Genomic DNA, 20,661 nt, shown 5'->3' with positions numbered 1-20,661 from the left:
AAAAGTTATTCATTTGAAGTTCAATTGAATTTTTTCGAATTTTTTTCAAAAAAAAATTAATTTTCTCTGAATAGTTTTTAATTTTTTTTATTAATATTTTTTTTTCCAAGATATTTCTTAATGGAAATTTAATTCCAAAATTACCATTTTTTGTGAGCAGCCGTGGATTTTTGGATTTTTAAAATTTTGTAAAATAGACCTGGTGCATCAGGAATTTTTACTAAAAAGGTTCGGATTTTTTTTTTTTGGAATCGTACCATCACTAATAAAAATGAATCTCCAAAGACTGTTTTAAAACTAACACAAATAATGATAAAGGAAATCCAGACTGAGTAAGTTTGTATGTTCATTAAATAGATTTGTATGGCCAACTATGCGGCATTTTGAATGTTGTTAGTACATTGTAGACCTCCAATTAAGCACACAATACCATGAGCCACCCCACAGAGTTCCATATCATGTCCAAAATATTTATATACCTACAATATTTTGTGTTGTATGCTGAATATCAACACAATGTTGGGGGAAGGGAGATAATTGCACTGATAGTATCAATGAGAGATATTTCACTGTATGACTATGTCTATTGATATAAGACTCAAGATATCACTGCACAAAATATTTCATATGATAAATATATGGACTACTATGCGGCCATATCTCCTTGCCAAAGATGTCGTTATAACTCTCTTGATCACTCCTCCAGGATCCTTGGTGAACCTAAAATGCCCTTTTTAGTCTATGTATGATCTTTCAAATGTACAAATGTGAGCTCAGATATCACTTTATTGGAAACTTTGCGTTTCATGCTCCCTAAAAACATGATCATAGCGGATTTGTGTTCCTATTCAATGAATGGAATTTCTTCTTGCTATCGTGACAAAGTAAATATCGTCATATAGATAAAAACCAACGCCTTTTCAATGCATATTAATCGTATGTTTAATATTAGCTATCTGGGAAATATTTAAGATTAAACTTTGCGACAATTTTGTACCGTCTACATGCAAGAAGTGATCATAGACTGACCCCTTTTTTAAAATGTATTTCCAACCATTGAAATGACAATTATCTGTTTTAGTTATACATAAATGAATAGGCCTATAAGACACATTAGATTAAAGACTTTTCAAAGTGAATAAATTAAGGAATCAACAGTTACAAACTTCGTTATTTATATTGAAAACGGGTAGAACGTTATCAGAGACCTTGCATATCAAGCCACATGAAATTTGAGGACTTTATTGTACTACGTATGACATCTCGGATTACTGGCATATTCCTCATACAAAAAGTTCACCTTAACTTAACTAAATAATTAAGCTCTTGCTTCTGTAAAATAGACAATTTACAATGCAATTATAATTAATTAACATCTTCTTTCTATACAAAAGGTGAAAGGTTTCCAGAGGTTAATCAGACTGTTTTTGGGGAGGGAGAGTTTTTTTTCTTTTAAAACTTCGTTAGTACTTTTATCCTATATCGTAGCCTTTCTTCCAAAAATTCAGTTGGTAGTAGTCGGCCAATTTCTGTTTCCGACTATGGAATCGTTGTGGATTCGTCAGAGCCTTAAAACTATAGCTAATTCAACTGCAACCAATGAACGTTCTAACAATGATAGGAATGGGAAGGGGGGAAAGAAGTAGAAAAATTAACAGCTAACAAAAAATAACTTACTAACCTTCCATGGTATTTAACATGAGCAACTCGTATCACATAGTCACATGAAAACAAAATTGTTCTCAGATTAGTTTTTTAATCTTAAGTTTACAAGTTTTATATACTAATTTAACTTCGTGATGTGACTCATTTTGAGGACATAAAATGTCCTCAAAATCCACAAGATCCCAACCTTGCTTTCTTAGACACTCCACAATCTGAAGTTGAGGGGGCTGAGATCAGGACTGGAAAAGGGGCAAAAGGTCTTGTCGCAGAAGTCAGCAAAGTGCTCCTTGTTGAAGTTATGTGTCTTCAAGGTCGTATGAGTGGGGGCATTGTATTGGATCAACACATAGTTGTTCTTAGGGTTGTTAGGCTTAAGCCTAGGTAAGAGTTTCCGCCTCAGGACCTTATGGTAGGCCTCAGTTACGATTTTCTCATTGGGCTTAAAGAAGAACGGATTCATTTTCTTCCCATTAGAGGTCACGACTCCAAAGCACCTTGTTTGGACTGGATTTTTTGTCCTAAAGGTGCCTAAGGTAACTTATTCAGGTGATGTTCAAAACCTGGTCGATGATGAAGATCTTCTTTTGTGAGAGTTTATTTAGAGTCGATGGATTACTTTTCAAGTAATTAAGGACTTTTTTGCATCTCTCAAGCCTTTAGGCCATCATCTTGTCGGTGAGGAGACGTATTGTAGTCCTGCCAAAGTTTTTAAGGCTGAGTTCATCATGAGCTCCCTTTCTGATGGTTATCTCGTCCACGTTGAACACGTCAACCAAGTGGTGCATTGATACTATTGTATCTTCCTTGATCTTGGCCTCACTGAACTTGAGAAAATGTTTCATCTCACTTCAAACCATTAACTCAACTTCCTGCCTTCCTCTTGACTCCTTTCCCATCCTGATGTTTGAAAACGTCCTCACGGTCATCTCGACAATGTCTGAAATTCTTTTTGGATCAATATCCGCAGTGAGAAGATCTGAAATTATTTGCCTTTTTGATTCCTACTCACTTATTTTTTCGTCTGATTTTGATCAAATCAAAACAAAGAGCAAGAAAAACAAAACATGTATCAGAACATTGCTTGAGATATCACCTGAAACCTTAATTAGCGCAAAAAATCAATTTTATAGACGTGGAAAATTTCCCTGTTGCACTCTGTAAATAAAATACTTGGACCTTTAACGGCCTCTTTGGGGGTATATGGAGATACAAAGAGGGATTCATTACATGTATAATTACCCAATCTTTCATTATTAATTTCATAAGAAAATTGGCTCATTTTTAGCATATTTAAAAAGGTTTAATAGTAAATGTTTGAACTGTTTATCGTAAAAAAATGGGCACCTTTTATTTAACTAGGTTATCAAGTGTTCAGCCAAATATTTACTTGACAAATTTTATACTGATCGATTAGTCCGTTTGTAAGCTTACACCGAAGAACATAACTGTTATTCATACAAACACGGTTTTAATTAATATAGGGATTACTGATTGGCTATAGCAAAATCAACAACAATCAATCAACATCGTTATCCAAATAGAAAATAGAGGCAGTTATCGTACAAAACATTCACTTGAGCTTTGAGGATATTATTTAGATAATACTGAATGAAGAATAAAAGTGACTCAAACAAATCGTTCAAATACAATTATTTCCTGGTTGTAGTAACACTCGTAAAAATAATATATGAGGGAGAAGCAGCTGTTTGAAGGAATCTATTTTCGAATTGCTCTATGAAGGTACTATAAAAAAATAAATAATACTCCTAATAATAATCACAAAAAACGGATATATTTGTGACCCGTCAGCATAAATGCAAGCTAGAGTCATTTTCTCCAAATTTCAATAACATTCATTTCCTTCGCCGAATAATTATCGCTCAATTCTACCCTTTCGGAACACCGTAAAGTAGCTTAAATAAGAAATTAATAAATGTTATATATTTGAAAGGAGCTATACTCCGCAGTTTTGTGTTAGTACATATATATTCTCTCTGTTCCAGTCTGAGGATCAGTCATATTATTCCTTGGGACCGGTCTTTATTACTGTCAGTACAAGAACTGATTAAAGAAAGACAAAATAGAGTTGAGTCAAGTTATCAAAGATCGAACTTAATAATTTTTAGACTGAACTCTGGACTGGACCGAAACTGAACTTGACAAGAACTGGCATCTTCAGTCCAAAATAAGGTCCTACATATCGGGGCCCTATTAAACTTCTAATAAATAAAATAATAGTTATTAAATAATATTAACATTCTTGGATATGTGTGCCGTCAACGTAAAAGCAAGGTAGATTGATTTTTCTCAAAATTGATTTGAGATTACATTTGTATTATTTGGCGAAATATCCTCCACTTCAATCGACAATTTTTTTTCTTATGAACCATTTAGCTGTGTTGCAAATTAAACTTAAATTAGCTCCATTGATCGACAGAATCAATTAATGAAAAATTGATGGATTTTATGTATTTGAGAGGTGCAATATCGGGCCAAATAAACGTCTTTTTAAATCAAATAAAGGTTCTAAAATGTAACTAAAACTCTTGGATATCTAAAATCATACCATAAATTTGAATATAAAGCCTATAATTGACTCTAATATATCTGCTCACTGAGCAGGGGTTGGCAGATCAATTTAAAATAATTTCAAATTGCTATATCTATGCTCCCATTTTAAATTTCCGCTAAAAATTGCATATTTGTGACTGATTGGATTTTTTTCCGTTTCTGTACTTTTGATCAGGATTGTTTATATGTTGAGGTACTAAATATATTTACTCACACCAAAAATTAATATATAAATATATGTCAAAATTGTGTATATGATGTAAAAAAAAAGTATTGGATATTTGTCTTATTTTTGAAGTTTATTCCGGGTTGCTTACAATTTCGTTCAGCAGATTTATACACAAACTTTTGTATTGAAACAAGGGTGTCTCCAAGATTATATTTGAAGGGGTCTTGTTAGTTTTTTTTTTTTCTTCTTCTAATTTTTATGGGAAAAAAAATCCAGAAATTAAAATTTTTTGAATAAAAAAATTCAAAAAGCCATAGTTACTCACAGAAAATTAAGTTTTTTTGGGGAAAAAAAAATTGAAAAATTAAATTTTTTATAAAAAAATTTGACACAGAAATGGCAAATTATCAAAAATTGCAAAAATTCCATAATTGGAGAGGGCTACCCCTGTTGACGCCCCGTGAAAACGTAAATAATATACACATTTGGATCCTACCGTAATGAAAACTGTATCATTTATTATTTTTTGACGAGAGAGGATGAGTGAGTATTGTATATTTAAGCTGTATATCGCACAGCGATTCCTCTTAACAAACTAAACAACACAACAACTTCTTATCTTATTTATCTAATTATTTTTTCACATATTTGTACAAATCTCTTCTTTTCTATGTAATTTTTCTTCTTCTGAATTCTTGTGACACACAAGAGGGATATATAGGTATATAGAATGATGAAAAAGGTCAGCGCCCCACACTCCACTGCCTATAAACAATAACTGAAATTCATAATACAATTTTTTTTTCTTTCCGTCTCTGGTTAGGAGAATCATTAGGTTAAAAAATTAAAAAAAGTACCCGGCCGGAGCGCGCAACTTCCTTCATAGCATTATGTCTACCTTGCCTCATGTATACATAGTTAAATAATATCATAAAAAAAAGGTGAAAACTTACTTGCTGCTTTGTGGAGGGAGGGAAACAGAGGGTCCTTCACACACACTACAACTTTGTACAGCTTGCTTTTATTTATAATATGCATAGACAAGTCTACTATCATCTCTACGTAGATACTTCTATCTAGGTGTTGCTATACTTAGGTCCAATGTAACCTAATTGTCATTCGTGCAAAAGATAGGGTCATGGTAGAGTAAACGACTTTTGGAAGTTGGAACCTAAAGTAGTGTTTTTTTATTCTTCAAAGCTGTTTTAATTACTTTTTATTCATGGAAAAAGAACATACGAGGGGGGTTTGAAAAGTTTGCGACCTCAATGGGAAGAGGGCAGCACTCGTAAATTAAAACTAGCAGGGCGTCCTCAAGATTATATATATGTATATACATATTTATTTATTTTGGGTGGGGGGAGGCAAATTTTTTTTAATTGTTTAGAAATTATTCCAAAATTAAATTTGAATTTTTCAAAAAAAGTTCAACAATCCAATCCTATTTTATCTTGAAAATATAAAATTTTTTGAAAAAAAATTTCAAAAAATCATAAGTATTCTCAAAAAAAATTAATTATCATGAAACAAAAATCTACAGCTGATGACCAAAAAAGGAAAATTATTTGGTAAAAAAAATCAAAAATTGAGTGTCGAATATTAAAAATTTTTGGAAAAAAAAAAATCAAACATCGACATTTGTTCACAAAAAACTAATTTTCTGCCAAAAAATTTTTATCATTAAACATTTATGAAAAAAATTACAAAAATCCATAGTTATTCACAAAAATTACAATATATTTTTAGAAAGCAATTTCAAATATTAAATTTTTCGAGAAAAATTTCAAAAATTCATAGTTATTCACAGGAAATTAAATAAAACATTTTTCGAGAAAATTTTAAAGAGCAACGGCCCCTTTAACCAACACCCTGCAGACGTCCCTGACTAGTCAGATCTATATAGCATCTCTTCACAGTTACTCACCAATGTTTCAGCCATTTTGGAAGACCAGTTGTTGTGTAACAGTCGTTTGTGTGCTTTTGCGAAAATTGTCAAAATCGAAGTTTCAGCTGTGATTCAATATTTGATTTTGAAAGTGATACCTTGAAATAAATTCAAGCAATAGCAAACATATAAGGGTTTGTTGTGTCAAAATTTGATTCAGCCCAAGTAGATCCCACCCGGAGTAATTTAGCCAAAAACGAAAAGTTTCTTCCGAACAATTATTTTGAAAGAATAAAACGCCGACTACTATTTGGGCGGGTTACGCAAAAGTAAGCATCACTGGAAAATATACGAAGAAATAAAAATTCTTAAAAATATTTTGTATTTTTGTGTGGTCGTAAACTTTTCAGACCAAACTTGTATATACATAGTGTGCTTAACTAAAAATGCAACATGCATTAAAACTTAAAATAAATTCCAAACAAATTAACTTAGGGCAGTGAAACATACTTTGTTTGAAAGAAGGGTCTTGAGACATTTCTTTTTACATCATACAATTTTATGTAAACAATGTCAGTTTCGGGATGTCGTGGAAGAAATGTAGAGTCCTACAAGGTTAATAGAAATACAAGGCTAGATCATCATGTAATCGGACTAGCTGAATCCTACCGACAGCTGGGCAAGATAGGCGGATTTGACAAAACAAGCAATCAATTGTAGTCTATGACGTCAAAATTGCTCGAATTTTCAATTTAATGAATTGTACCAACTACTGGGCAAGAACAACAGATTTTGATAATACACGCAACCTCTAATACACTATGACGTCAATATTAAATAGCGTGATGGAAGTCAAACATCAGTCGTACACGCGTTATGGTTTACCTTGTATTTCTATTAATCTTGGAGAGCTGGATTAGCTCCACACTAGGATTAAAAGGCGTTTAAGGCTGATTGCAGCGTTCAAAACGTACCCACTCACTGTCGATTCAATAACATCTTCGAAAATGGCCACAAAAACTACATCAAAAGTACTTAAAAGTGTGCTAAAAACTGACTTGTAGCACCCAAATTATATTTAGTTAAGCTCTGAACAATTACCTTCTATTAATTTTCGAAGAATAATTCAACAGTTGACAAAAAAAAAAAAAAAATAGCTAGCTGCAACTAGCTACTTTTAGGATTTTTATGTGCTTTTTTTTTTTTTTAGAAGAAAATTTGAGAAAATAACCATAAATAACATAATATATATTAGTGTTGTGTTTCGGTCTGGAGATACTTGACCGTTCTGAGACAGTTATATTTTTTATTGGACCAAATTAGTTCGGTCCAGGAAAAAAGCTCGGTATGGACCGGTCTCATAGACAAATTAGGTCTAGTTCGTTCCTAAAAATATCGGTCTAGACGGATTTTACATATAGATTGTTTATAACATAACATCGTTTGTATTTTCAAGTACTATGACGTCATACAACGTTTAAATATCAGATAGTTCGGAGGTTTTTTAATCCCGCCGTCTCTTATATGTATACAGTATTTGTTCTAGAACATATCGTTACCTTTTGAGATTTTTTGAAAAAAATCCATGACGTTTGATTTAGAAAAAAAAAAGAAAACGTTCTTAAACCGCGGCCTGCACCAAAAATGTGTCTAGAAAAAATCCCTTCAGACCGATCCAAATAAAAATAAATTTGGCACTGGACCAAGTTTCAACGCTAAAATATATGTTATGTTGAATTTGCAACTTATATAAACGCATTGTGTAACTTACAAATTCAACATTCCATTACGCATTATTTTATTACATCATCAGACATTTTAATCATTAAAAACTTTTAATTGATGCTATCATATCATTTTGATCCATTAAATGACGCATTTATTATTTATGAACGTGTAATATAACCATGGGTATTTGAACTTTAATATGTGACCACATGATGATTATCCATAAGAGATTAACAAATTATATATATGAAGACAAAAATTGCATTGGAACATTCCACTAGAGCAAAATCCTTATAACATTGAAAATGATTCATTTCATTTTTAGGACGCAACTTTTACAATTTTCTTACACAAGTTAGAACTTACATATATTGTGTTCATGTAACCCATAATGCAGTGAGATTTTCTGGATAGTGGGATAAATATTCTTTGCTTATATATGGTGCCTCAACATAATAAATATCTTTAACAAAAATCAAGTAAGGGGAGAATACCCATTATATTTTTTACGTAATATACAGTGTAGGGTAGCAAAATATGGACTGTTAATTAATGGTTATTTACTCATTACTATGAAAGATTTAGCGATTATTTTTTGATATTAAGTTTTCACCGTCCTTTTTACATAAAAAAACTATAATGGTCAATTAGTCATTTCATCATCATGAGCGAGCAACAAGCAAAAACGCAGCGCATCTCAAATCTTCAAGAAACTGGAGTTGATGTTATGCAGATTACGGACATTGTTAAGTGTTCTAGGAGCCTGGCTTTTAAGTTGATCAAGATGGAAAAAAAAAAAATATATAGAGAAAACCTCTCCAGGATGTCAGGAGTGCAGGGTAAAGGAGGATACGAAGTTCATGTTAAGTTTGGAAAATAATGTGAAGGAAGACCATGAATCATCTCGCCAAAGACTTACTTTTTTGTAGCTCCGAGGAACATCAGTAGATCTATAAAGCACAGTTTGGGGTTAGTTTCTTTCACAAGGACTATACTCCACCTTCTCACAGGGGGGCACGAACCCCATGAAGGATTAAGACAAACGCGTCAATTGTGAATATTTTCTCGGACAAGGAGATGTTCTCAGTTGATCAATTCCAGAACTGTCTGACCGACTCCTGTTTACAGAAGCAAAAGAAACGATACATGGGGCTTATTAGACCAAATATCCGGCCTAAAAGGCGTCGGGGCTTCTGATAGAAAGATAATGCCTCCCTTCTTTCTCCAAGCTGAACAGAAAATCGGTAAGTAGGCCAAATATAAAGTGATTAGGTACACCATCTTGCAATAGCTGAAGACCACCCCGGAGGGAGGGTAACTAAGTTTGGACTCAGCACGGCACACCTTCTCACAATTCCACCAAGTGCCAAAAGTTTTGCGCAGATAACATGGCTCCATTCTGATTAAAAAAAGTTTGGGGCCCTTCCTCGCCAGATTTGAACCCAATTGACCTTTCTATATAGGGCACTTTGGAGAGGGAACCCAACATGACCTCACAGACAAATGCAGACTCACGGAAGGCCTCCATAGTGGCTGCATGGGACAACTTGTCAGAGGAGTTTGTCATCAACTCCTGCATAGCCTTCAGGTGACACGTAAAGGGTGTGATGGATAATGAAGGTGCTCATATTGAGTGAAAAAAGTTTTGCAAAAACCTTGTCTACATGTTTTTTTTAACATTATTTTTTTGCTTACTAGTGAAAATATAAAATTATTTATGTGTTTCCAAATCCAACTCCTGATCCCACATTTTACTACCCTACACTGTATACAAACAGCATAATATTTCATAAACATGTTTGTGTCACTTATAGGCCTTAACTTGAAATTTGTGGGATGAGTTAACATATCAAAGAATTAGATATAGTTTGGGACATTTTTTTTATTTAAGAGACTTAAATTGGCCCCGATATCGCCCATTTCAAATACCTAACATCTATCAATTTCTCATTTTTTAATGGTAAAGATGAATTTTGGCTACTTTAAATACAAATTGTCACACACGCAAAGTGTTTTATAAAAATAATTTCTTAATAAACTTTGACGATAATTCGTCAAAGAATATAATTTTGAGAAAAATGATACCAAGTTGATTTTGTGTGGACCGGCCACTTATGTAGTTCTACATTTTTGAAATATAATTAATATTTAAATGATTTGAAGCCCTCCTTGCATATTATGTTAATTAGGTTTAATTGTTATCTTGACAATGTACCGCTAAATATGTACTACGTAGAATAAGTTCATGTCATCTTTGAGTGGATACAACAACGGTTGTTTTGAATGAGTAATTATGTTAAATTAAATAAAAAAGTAAAAAAAAAAAAGGTTTAGAGTAAATGTAAGATTCTAAATTTGACCTTATTTTATGTTAAGTAATTCAAACTCCGTACATTTGAGTAATGATTCGTCAAATTCAAATTGTAGTATCACTTAAAAGGACAACGAATATGTCGTCTGAAAAATGAGAAACGACATTAGATAAGTATATGGAAAAGATCAAAAATTGGTATATTGGCAGAAGGGCCATAAAATCCATGGCCAATAAAGAGTATCTTATAAGACGACCAAAGTCGAAAGAAGCGCCAAATTCGAGAGAAAATCAACAAATTTTTAAATGCACCTTTTTTCCTCAAGTATGTATAAAAAAGTAACAATTTTTTAGCAAGGTCATTTCAAAAAAGTAAAGAAATATTATTTTCAAAAAAAAAACATCTATTAAACAAGACTGTCTTAAAAAAAGGGTCCAAAAAGGCCTTTCACTTTCTCAAAAATAAATTATCAAATTTTGAAAAAAGGAAAATATTTAGAAAGGATGGTAAATTGAATGAAGATCTGAAATTTCATTTATAGCACGTCAACAAAAAAGCAAGCTAGATTTATATTCTTTAACAAATTACAGAGAATTTCTATCAAGAAATTATTCTGAAATTGCACTTAGTGATGTGTTTATAATTCCACTTAAATTAGCTTAAATTGATCGTCCCAATAACAGAATGAGAAATAGATGGATTTTATCTGAGAAGTCATGTAGCTGTCAATATCCGTATCTTAAATGAAATATAGGTTTTAAACCTTAGCTTTAATGATTAGGTATCTTAAGGTATCCCAAATTTTTTTAATACAAAGCCAATAATTGACTCTTATACGTAGGCTGCTAAATATATTTCTGGCCTATTAATGAAAATTATAGTCTTTATCATCAAAAATGGAATAATTGTTTTCTCAAAGTATTCTCCAGCATGATTTATACACTTTTGCATGCGCTCAAACCAATTGTCGAAGCTCTTTTTCCACTCCGATTGAGACACCTCCAAAACATGGTTTTTAAACGCTTCAAAAGATCTTTTGGCGACAAAAATCGATGACCATGCATTTTTTTCTTGATGTGTGGGAATAAAAGAAGTCATTATGTCCCAAGTCAGGGTTGTACAGGGGATGACCCATCAATTCGACGATTTGGTCGGTCAAAAAGGCACTGGTTTGAGCGGATGTGTAAGAACTCGTATTGTTATGTTGAACAATGATTCGTCTTTTTTCGAATTTCTCCGAATACTTCAAGCAAACAAATTGTAATGTACCACTCAGTGTTGACCGTCCTACGATCTTCAAGGGGAACACTCGCCGCATGACCAGTTTTGCCGAAGAAATGTGCGACTATTTGCTTAGAAGTACTTCTTTCGTTGGATTTGACTCGTTTTCGAAGACCCACGCGGTCACAATCTTGTATACGTCTTTTGAAGCACCGCGATCATATTTTTTCATTATTTCTTTACATCAATCGACACGAGCCTTCTTTTGCGTGGTTGTCAAATTGTGCAGGATCCAATGAGAACAACACTTTTTTACAGCCAGGTGTGCATGCAATATCGAATGTATCCTGGTGGGAGAAATGCCCATGGATGCCTGTATCTCACGGTATATCACATGACGATCTTGCGCAATCACTTCACGCATGGTATCAATATTCTTTGGCACCATGCCGTTTTTGGACGACCTTCACGGAATTCGTCTCTGAGCGAGCGTCGGTCACGACTGAATTTATTAAACCAGTTTTTCACAGTAACATGGGATGGTGCTTCATCGCCACACGAAGCTTTAAGTTCATCAATGCATTCTTGTCTTGATAATTCAAGTCGAAAGTTGTGAAAAATGATGGAACGAAAATATTCACGACTTAATTCCATTTTTTTTTTTGCCAAATTAATTTTTTCAAGTCACTGTAAACCACACAAATAATGGTCGTACGTCGAAACATTCTAAGTACGATTATGCTACAAAAATGTAACAACTGATTTGGGCCCTTTGTACCCCTGTTTCTTTTTAGAAAAAAGGTTATTTGACACAATCAAAGTAAGTGACTGAAGGAAAAACTATTAAATTAAGTGCAGCTAGCCATAAAATAAAATAATAATCATCGTTTTCCTTGTTATAAAGTAAAAATAGTCTTTTATTTGTACAAAAAACAGGAAAATTAGTTTTTTTCCCTCTTCATTTGTTTTTATTTCAAACGGATTATCATTTATCAGTTACGTGTATACTACAGTATGGAAGGTATAATTGTGGACTTCACTATAAGTCAATCTGGATTACTTTAGGGTGAATATTTTGAAATACTAGGTTGCGTCATTAAAAGTAGGGACTATTTTGGTTAATAAACATAATAACAACAACTTTCAATATCAATATTTGTCAGCATGGAGGTAAAAAAGGAAGGGTGTCATATTTGCTCCACACCCAAGGGAGCATCAAAGAGATCACGAAGGTCGTAGAGTGCTCCCAGGGTCTTGTTTATAAGATTAAACACATGGTGACTCCACGTGAGAGCCTTGGGAAGTCCCCTGGCAGAGGTAAGTGCAGCAAATAGGGATCATTGAGGACGTGGCCACCAAATGTATGGCCATATCGAAGAGGCAGCTTACCAAGGCTCAAAATGTCAGTGATTGGACTGGGATGATGTACGTATACATCAGCATTGCTTTCAATAGTAACCAAGCTAAAATTGGTCAAGAGAGACCATAAATTGTTTAAATCATAATAAGTCAGTTTGGCCACCCTCCTCCCTCGGCTGTGCTCTCTTTACTATGCCTCTATTGAGCAGCAGTGCTAGGCATTATGGCCATGGTTTTTCATGTCAGTGATTTTACTGTGAGGAGGTTTGTTGTGGATTTGGGGAATGTTTCTTATTTACTTTGAATTCAGTAATTCCTTTCAACGGGAACCAAGGCCAACCGGGTTAAGACGGCCAGAAATGGTTGACTTGGTTAATACATAATGAGTGGGTTTAGCCCCTCTTCTCGCCGAACTGTAGCTCTGAACTATATCTTCTTACAGTAAAATTGGGTGGTCATAACTGAGGCATTCATCGAGAAGTACTGCGACGCCTTGGGGCCAGGTTGGAGGCCATAGTTAGGGGCGTCCGCATGATTATATTCTATATGTTTTCCATTAACATCCCCTGCAGCCCCCTCAATCTGCGGACAAAAAGAAATCCTTTTCAAAAATAGAAATGAATAAATTTTACTCCTTTACATTCTTGCAAGTTTTCCTCTTTGTACGTTATCAAAATGTCCACGATTTTACCTCTTACACTATGTACTGAGGTGTACAATGTACATATATATTATAAATAACCGTTGAATGAAAAGATAATGCATGGAAAGAAGCAAGCAAGTACCTCTTGTTAGGGAAGTGATGACTCATACATACTACTAGACACGTGATGCTTATTTCATACTATAAATAAAATACATAGAGTGTCCTTCAAAAACCGGTGAAACTTCATAGTCGTATAAAAATAAGTATATTGATTAATAATTAATTTATAATGAATTGGACCAGGAATATAATTTCTATAAAGAGAAAAAATACTGGTTTAAAAATGAACAAGTTTAATGTACAATAATTCGCGCCTTTTTTAAGTAAAAAAGAAATTGTAGGTTTTTTTTACAGTTCATCTTTATTTATGGGAGAGAGTTTCTCCAACTTATACAACATAGTAGTATCTTTTCATCATTCTGATATATATCGCAGATTCTAATAACTTTATCAGGTCACCATGGGGCATGAGTAGTGATGTAAATCGTGTTCATTTTTTAGGTCTCCGTTGTTTGTTTTTTTGGATCCTTAATCTGATGAAGGAATATTCTTTTCCTTAGCTGTTGTTGTAATTATTTAGCTCCTGAGTAGTGAACTTGCTTTTATATTATATTCAATACCTGATTAAATATTCATCTGAGCTTATCAAAGACAGAGAGTAACATTAAGGTCTTGCTGCAGAGTTATAATCTTAAGTCCAGGTTGGAACCAAAATAAAATTGAGGATCGAGATCCGAATAATTCTTGCCAATGACCTTGCTTATTTCCTTCTCTTCTTCCTCTCTAGTCACTGCTGATTGTAGCTGATCTAATGAAATGTCATGAGAGCTACGCTACTCTCCTTGAAAACACCTTTTTCTTTTCAAATTGCAAGGGACCCATTGACCACCTCATTTGAGACAAAAAACAAAATCGAGTTTGATCGGAAGAGCTACCTCATAATTGTTCGCACGAGGAAAAAAGTCGTAATAATCGTACTGCTTATAAGTGCGGCCATATTTGTATCAAGTTCAGTTTGAATCCTCAAATTTATTTAGCCCATAATTATATAGTAGGGCCAATGATAATAAGTGGAAACCAAAACTTGCAGTATCATCTAATGACGATTTTATCCACTTTATTTTTAACAATGAAGTTTCAATACGTAACTAAACGAGAGACAAAACAAAAAAATAAACTAGTTTTGTTTTTGTTCACCATCTCTAACTCTAAGAAACTCGGAGCAACAACAAAAAGATAACCCCTGTACGATCTTTTTGCCTTCGTCAGTGTGATGAAGCCTACAGGGAGCGTTGGCATCTCCATCCAAATCGCTTACAAAATTAAGAAGTCCATATCAGCCCCTTGAAGCCAAGAAAAACCATAACTTATGCAGCAACAATATGGCTGACTTCTTATCCACCACCACGTGGCTCCCTCCAGCGTGAAGTTCGACCCCCCTGGACTTTGTAGTTTTGGACATCTTGGAGAAAAAAGTTTTCCGCACCTCTTATCCAAATTTGTAAGTGCTCCGAGCTGGAATAATGACAGCGTTGTACGCCATGGACATGCCCTTCACTGAAAAAACTGCTTCTCTGTTCACCAGCGGTTCGTGGCTGTTATTGCTCGCGAACGAGGACATATTGAATAAAAAGTAGTGTTAAATAGAGTATTAAAATATATCACAAATCAAAATCACTTCACTGAGGATTCTCTTGAGTTAATTCTGAAATAGCTTTCGACAAGTACATGAAAAGTCTCAAAATCTTTGATAGTTTGATTCCCAAGCCTTCAGTTCAGGTCCCCACCTCTTCAAACATTTCATATCATCATAAACGGATTAAATTCGTTTACCTCAATGCCTTCAATGCCAAAGAGAGTAGAGTATCCTTGCATTGAATATGTTTTGAAACCCACAGTGGATTAATTATAACATGAACATTGGCAAGGAAAGATGAACTCTTCAACATGATACAAGTCACGTTTTTTAAAATGTGTATTATACCTACTATGTACATAAATATGTTCATAGAGATAAGTGTCATAATTTGATACGAAGGAAGGGAAACCAGATAATAATTATACATTAATTAAATCATTACAAGAAGCAACTAACTTTGTGTATTATTACAAAATTGGAATAGTATAATGTGTATATAAAGAGAAATCGTAGAACCAAAGAAAATAATCTATTCACATTTGAATGTGATAACTCCCAAGGCGTTCCCCTTCCTGAGTCATCATCACTCTAATAATACTCCAACGTCAATAATAATACGTCTTATTATATTTGGAAATTATGTACAGAGTGCGGAAGCTAATTTTTCGTCGGAGTTTATTTGTTTTTTAAGTATCCAAGAGTTTTTTTTCATTTTATTTACTCGTATCAATAATCAATTATTAGACAATATATATACTTTTAATAAAATGACATGTTTTTTTGTATAAATTACGGTTGAACATGTCTGAAGAGTGGTTAGCTATCAAATAACATCCTTAATTCTCTCCGTTCCCCTTAAAGTACTCGGTAATAATCAAAGAGAATGGTAAAAACTAGTAGTAAATAATTAATAAGTAAAAAAAACCCAGCTTCTTAAGCCCCTTGCTCAAAAATAGTCAAAAACAAATACAGAGCTCAAAACGTACGTAACATTTCAAATTCTCTATTAATGAAATCATCCAGGCCAGACGTTCTTAAGACTTTCCTTGTCGATCGGTTCAAATATACTTTACATATTTGCATAGCCAATCTTCTTTCTTAATTTCTATTCCATATTCCTCTCCTAATTTTGTATCCACAAATTTCCTTATAGGATCAATTTTACTCAATTTGTAGAATAAATAGTAGGAGAATTCAACATTATTCTTAAAGAAGGAACAGCCTTTATCAGCAGCAAATTCTTTGGATTTGTTTGTGAATACTGTTGAGGTTGTAAGCCGATATCTCAACAATTTTTCTTTGGAGTTGGTGAACAGATTCCTTAAGACAGATTTTAATCCCAATTCTTCAATGTCTGAGTTAGGCTGGCCCAGATTCTTGAGACGTTTGAAAACTAAGAGGAACGGAGGGTCAACACTCTGGGTTTTTTTCTATCTCTCTTAGACATCTCAGTTTTATTTGATTATCTGAAGGGGAGGGGTGGGGGGTGTGGGGGGGGGCATGAAAGACCAAGCTAGCTAGACATTTCACTTCTATTTATATATTTTTTGAATAAGTACACAACAAGCAAAAAAATAATGAATATCTGATCTTGTGAACGCTTAAATTTTCTCGGGCAAGAAGATCTTCACTGTGGATCATGTTCTAAACCGCATAAGTAATAAATAGATTGCAAAGATTATATGAAGAGATTAAGAAGGCCATCAGAACAAAGCATCCAGCTGTCCAGTCATATGTTTTAGGGTCGTAGCGTCTTATGACAGGAATATGGATCTATATTTATTCAAGTGGAAGGAAAAAGTTTATGTTGAGGCCACTTATAACGATCTTAAGATGGGCTACCTTGCTGAGATTGAAGGGCAATTGGCCAGAGGGAATTCTGTAGAAGGCAAAAATAATTCCGTGAAGAAATATGTCTTAGTATTGAAATTATTTAATTAGCATACACTTTTGTGAAAATGATAAAATTAATTTATAAACAAAACTTTTGTTCAAATAGCCATCTTTGGCCCGGATTACGAGGTAGAAATGAAAAGGTCCTTGGGCAGAGGCATACTTACTCAATTTTAATTTTAGGACTGATATGGGGCTCATGAAATTGACCGGACCAAGAGTGAACTCCAAAGGACTAAAACAACACAATGGCTCCTAAATTATAATTCTGGGCTTTAAATGAGCTCGGAATACATTTTAAGGACTCAAAATGGACTGGATACAACTATTAAGGATTTGTGCTTGTGAGAACCGACTTGAGACTCGACTTGGACTTGAAGTATCGAATATAGTTACACAATTGTGAATTGGTTTGAGATTTGTCATTATTGATTTGAGTGTTTGAAAGACTAACTTGAAACTCATAAATTATTGACTTTACACCACCTACAGAAAATGTGTTAGGATTATAAATTAGTATCATACATACTATCTCAAACAGAGGGGAAAAGGTCAAGAGTCAATCCTTTGTCTTTAAAAAAAAAAGTCCACGCGCGTGAATATTTTGTGTCATTCCTTTGTATAGACATCATATGTATTGGAGAACAAACTAATAATGTACCATATATAATCAACTGGATAGCTGACACAATACACCTGAGCTTAATTTAACCTAGTTCTTTTCTTACATTACAATAAATTCATTTTCATGGACAATTACTTAAACAGATATGTGAGGTACAGAATGAAAACAAATTTTGCAACAGATGATACTCACTTTGCCTACTTGTATTTTGTTGTACATGCTTACAAGAGGCGCCCAACTGCCACTCTAGCCTGTGGATAGGGGGTAAACATTATGATGCACTTTTGCCTTAAACCATTTCGCCTTAGGGCATTTTGCTGAAGGATATTTCACCTTAAAGTATATAAAAAAATGATAATATAATTATGCTCAAACTATCATTACGTATATACTATCGATATTTCCCTATGGATTATTCATTTTAGAAAAGACTTGGGGATTGACAAACAAGTTTACTACGAGGAAAGAGCAAAATTTCATCATTAGTCCAACAGAAAACAACCATTTAATGAGTTTATAGTATTACAGATTACATATTTCAATACAAAAATTCAAGAGGATCATCAATTTCAAACAAAAATAACAATAACGACGTATTAACCTCATTCCCTTATTTTTTAGGGCGAAATATCCTTGAGGTAAAATGGTTTTATGGCCAAATGGTTTAAGCAAAATATCTTCAGGCAAAATAGTGAAGGAAAAAATTACCTAGCACCATTTACACACCTTTGTATTCAAACTACTTTAAACTAAAGGTGGATTCGGATCTAGAACCGTTTCCGAAAGCCCTCTGTTCAAACTTTATTTAGTCAAGCACGAAAACCCGATGGCCCGTACCTTCCAGTCTGACAATTTATTAATAATATAAAATAACTCCCTCTCACTAATCGATGACTTCCTTTTCAACTTGTTAACCCCCAAATGATGAAATTTATTACTTTGTACAAGAATATTTTGCCTCCCCAAACCCCAAAAAAAAAAATATTTAATCCCGCAGACCCCACTCTTTTGTGATATTTGACTTAATCAATTGGTGATTACATTCCAAGGTTTTAAATACAAACATTTAGCTCTCATGAGAATATATTGGAATAATTTTACAGTATAGGTTATCATATTTTGATACGAAATCCCGTAATCTTTGCCGAAACCCAACACTTCGTAGCCCAAAGCGCTATATTTTCTAGCCAGATCCCCTATAGTTTAAACATTAAATATCTACGGAGATATTTTTTTTTAAACTATTTTTTTTTTTTTTTTTGCAAGTGACGTTCAAGATGATTTAGATATTTCAACATTGATTTAGTTATGGGGTGTAATTACAAAAATCCGCCCATGAAAGCAAAAAATAAACTTTTTTTACTACATTTTTTATTAGAGTGGGCAGGGAATATGTGTACCACATATATTTTTAAGGCTTACAAATAATCAATAACGTCATCGTCAGCATATTTATAATTATGTGTCAAATCGAGGATTACATCATTGATGTGTTAATAAATGTGGGGCTGGAAGGTTGGGCCACAGGCTTGAAAAAGTAATGTTCGCACGGCGGTCTTCGGACTCAAGCCTAGACCGAATCTAACTCTACTTTGCATATAAGAAAAATCCGTATAATTTCAACTTTGTATCTGAAAAATAGCAGTTTCCTTTTCCCGAAATTGACTCTATTTCAAAATACAGAAATTCAGACTGTTTAAATGAATACTTCAGATCTGCTTTATCCTAAAAAATTTGGCAAACAACATTATTTATTATGAAAAAATGGGGTTTCTAAGCTAAATTCTGTATAGGAAATATTTAAGTTACGACAATTTACCTTTAAAAGGATCAATTGCGACCAATAACCCCGTTATCCCTATAGTACGTCAAAAATGGCATTAAAAACCTCGAAGTTTGACCAAGTTAGGTTTCTAGGGTCACCAGCAAAAAAATATTATTCCAAAAATGAAACACCCTAATACACAGCTATAAAAAGAGCTATCATGACCTTTACGACATATAGCGTACGGTTGTTGTTTAACAGCGAACTTTGAGTGCATGCGCAGGTGGAACGTTGTTTATGGTTTTGGCTGCTGGCCAGAAGTCTTTGGCGTCAGTTAAAAAAAATGACATCGATCAACAAAGAATATATTCAATAATTTTGGAAAGGCAAAGTATCCTTGTTGCATCTGCGTCGCACAAGACAATGTTCAGATTGTACAATTCGAAACCTGAACAGGTAATTTAATTTGAGAGTCAGGAAGTAATTGTAGGAGATTGAAGGTTATTATGCCAACAGCATAAGCGTATTGATCACAAGAAGAGGTCAGACTACCATAAGGTCACGTGATGCATGCATATTTTACCTCCGGTGGCCTGACGGTCAATGGCAATAAGTAATTCGAGTTCCTGGAAGATCATATCAAGTCTAGGAGTAAGGAAGTTGAAGCTGGGAGACCATACCTCTGGCAACGAGACTTTGTTCCATGCCAAACTCCCATGAAAACGTTAAACTGGTTTTTAGTAATTTTTTTGACTATATTGGGCTCAGTACTTGGGCTCCAAGCTCAGTGGTTCTCTAACCTAAAAATTTCGTTGTATTAGATGCAGTTGAGCAACAAACCAACAGATCCTTCAGCAATATGCTCAGGATCCGGGAAGAATTCTGGAATCTCCCAAAAGAGATGGACTTCTAGATTTGCTACCATTTCCATAGGCAAGTCGCGGTCGTTATTGACGCCAAAGCTGATTATTCAATAATAATAATATATTTTTTTTATATTCAGCTTTCGTTTGACAATGGTTTTCTCTTTCAATAATAGCAGATACAACGTCTGGCTTGGAGGATAGTACATGATCACTATCGTCCAAACATAAATAACATCTCAAGTAACATAATGAAATGA

General features: G+C 33.8%; 1 protein-coding gene across 8 annotated transcripts in view; it reads right to left on the bottom strand.

Annotated features, from left to right (window-relative positions):
• The window catches only part of LOC121130150 (uncharacterized), a 268,188-nt gene that overhangs the window by 78,877 nt on the left and 168,650 nt on the right, over positions 1-20,661 (bottom strand). For 3 of the 8 annotated variants that reach the window (XM_040725882.2, XM_071893665.1, XM_071893666.1), the window contains exon 1: positions 4,902-5,243. The exons of the other annotated variants lie outside the window; for them this stretch is intronic. The gene's annotated coding sequence lies outside the window, so the exon portion shown is untranslated. Of the gene's footprint in view, positions 1-4,901; positions 5,244-20,661 lie in introns of those variants that run through there. 8 annotated transcript variants of the gene reach the window in all.

This window comes from Lepeophtheirus salmonis, chromosome Z, assembly GCF_016086655.4.
Source record: "Lepeophtheirus salmonis chromosome Z, UVic_Lsal_1.4, whole genome shotgun sequence".
Taxonomy (NCBI): domain Eukaryota; kingdom Metazoa; phylum Arthropoda; class Copepoda; order Siphonostomatoida; family Caligidae; genus Lepeophtheirus; species Lepeophtheirus salmonis.
This window is presented reverse-complemented; position numbering and strand designations above follow the sequence as displayed.